At 34.4% G+C, this 2,533-nt stretch overlaps 1 protein-coding gene across 2 annotated transcripts in view; it reads left to right on the forward strand.

Moving 5' to 3' along the window:
• Positions 1-260: 260 nt before the first annotated feature.
• Positions 261-2,533, forward strand: part of LOC137621600 (EF-hand calcium-binding domain-containing protein 4B-like) — a 57,899-nt gene continuing 55,626 nt past the window's right edge. Inside the window, exon 1 of one of the 2 annotated variants that reach the window (XM_068352012.1) lies at positions 261-418. The gene's annotated coding sequence lies outside the window, so the exon portion shown is untranslated. Of the gene's footprint in view, positions 438-2,533 lie in introns of both variants that reach the window. The other variant, XM_068352013.1, reaches the window with a different exon arrangement.

Here is a 2,533-nt window from a genome sequence, read left to right on the forward strand (position 1 = left end):
AATAGGCAAAGAAGGAAGAGTTTAGAAATGAATTACTGATATCCCCTTATCAGACGACGAACGAATTCTTCAGAAATGAAAAGCTTATCAGTTATCTTCAGCTGCTCGATAAAAAACACAGATAGAGTTATTAAGACATGTGAATCTATCGGAATGAAATGCTGTATAACCCTTATCAACAGAAGGTTTCTACATGGCTTATCTATAATATGTCTTAAGTATCTTTTTATGATTTAGTCAGTGTGACAAGGAACGTGTTACTAGTGACTTCTTCTTAAGCTTAAATGTAGGAATATAATAATGTTTGTGGTTTGAAGAGAATGTAGCTGTCTATAATTGAAAATAAAGACAGAACTTTGTGTGATCACTTGGAACTCAATGGGAACTGAAACAGGTGTTTCTTAGTGGGATTTAAGAGGTGAGAAATATCTTGTAAGGTGAGTTTTTTTGTGTGTGGTTTGGTATTGCTTACGACAACACGCTCATGTAACTTCTTTAAGAATACAGATGTGAATTCCTTGCCAATTTCTTTTTGTGTAGTCCGATACAGTGAAGATGTAAACATATAAACTATAAGCAGCTCTTATAGGAGAAGGACACTCCAAAATCAAGCCATCATTCTCTAGTCTTGGGTAGTGCCTTAGCCTCTGTACTGTGGTCTTCCACTGTATTGGGTTAGAGTTCTCTTGCTTGGGGCTCATTATACTATCTTATTTCTCTTCCTCATGTGATTTTTTGAATTTTTACCATATATATATATATATATATATATATATATATGTATATATACGTATATATATATATATATATATATATATATATATATGTATATGAAAGATTCGTTTTAATAATGATACTGTTCTTTAAATATTTCAATTCAATTTTTCATTATTTTTCTTGTAGTTTATATCATTTTCTTATTTCCGTTACTCATCGGGCTATTTTTCTCTGTTGGAGTCTTTGGGCCTATAGCATCCTGCCTTTCCAACTAGAGTTGTAGCCTAACAAGTAATAATGATAATAATAGCAATACTACTACTACTAATAATAATAAATTGATCCTTGGAAATTTGCCAATATTTTCCAATTTCATCAAATAAAAGGTTACGTGTGTTAGGCGTAAATTGGTCCTTGGAATTTATATGCTTGCCATATATAAATTTGATTGTATATGCATATATATATATATATATATATATATATATATACAAATATTAGTATATATATACAGATATATATATATATATATATATATATATATACAAATTTTAATATATATATATATATATATATATATATATATATATATATATATATATACATTTATATGTATACATATATATATATATATATATATATATATATATACATATATATATATGCATTTATATGTATACATATATATATATATGTATATATATATATATATATATATACATACATTTATATGTATACATATTTAATAAATATATTTATGCTTGGACGAGGATTAAAACTGGTAGACGAGAATGACCATGAATGGGAGGTAAATCAGTTGCTGTTTGCGGATGATACTGTACTGGTTGCAGACACAGAAGAGAAGCTTGGCCGATTAGTGACAGAATTTGGAAGAGTGTGTGAGAGAAGGAAGTTGAGAGTTAATGTGGGTAAGCGTAAGGTTATGAGATGTACGAGAAGGGAAGGTGGTGCAAAGGTTGAATGTCATGTTGAATGGAGAGTTACTTGAGGAGGTGGATCAGTTTAAGTACTTGGGGTCTGTTGTTGTAGCAAATGGTGGAGTGGAAGCAGATGTACGTCAGAGAGTCAATGAAGGTTGCAAAGTGTTGGGGGCAGTTAAGGGAGTAGTAAAAAATAGAGGGTTGGGCATGAATGTAAAGAGAGTTCTATATGAGAAAGTGATTGTACCAACTGTGATGTATGGATCGGAGTTGTGGGGAATGAAAGTGATGGAGAGACAGAAATTGAATGTGTTTGAGATGAAGTGTCTAAGGAGTATGGCTGGTGTATCTCGAGTAGATAGGGTTAGGAACGAAGTGGTGAGAGTGAGAACGGGTGTAAGAAATGAGTTAGCAGCTAGAGTGGATATGAATGTGTTGAGGTGGTTTGGCCATGTTGAGAGAATGGAAAATGACTGTCTGCTAAAGAAGGTGATAAATGCAAGAGTTGATGGGAGAAGTACAAGAGGAATGCCAAGGCTTGGATGGATGGATGGAGTGAAGGAAGCTCTGGGTGATAGGAGGATAGATGTGAGAGAGGCAAGAGAGCGTGCTAGAAATAGGAATGAATGGCGAGCGATTGTGACGCAGTTCCGGTAGGCCCTGCTGCTTCCTCCAATGCCTTAGATGACCGCAGCAGTAGGGGATTCAGCATTATGAAGCTTCATCTGTGGTGGATAATGTGGGAGGGTTGGCTGTGGCACCCTAGCAGTACCAGCTGAACTCGGTTGAGTCCCTTGTTAGGCTGGGAGGAACGTAGAGAGTAGAGGTCCCCTTTTTTCTTTTTGTTTCATTTGTTGATGTCGGCTACCCCCCAA

Source organism: Palaemon carinicauda, chromosome 28 (genome assembly GCF_036898095.1).
Source record: "Palaemon carinicauda isolate YSFRI2023 chromosome 28, ASM3689809v2, whole genome shotgun sequence".
Taxonomy (NCBI): Eukaryota; Metazoa; Arthropoda; class Malacostraca; order Decapoda; family Palaemonidae; genus Palaemon; species Palaemon carinicauda.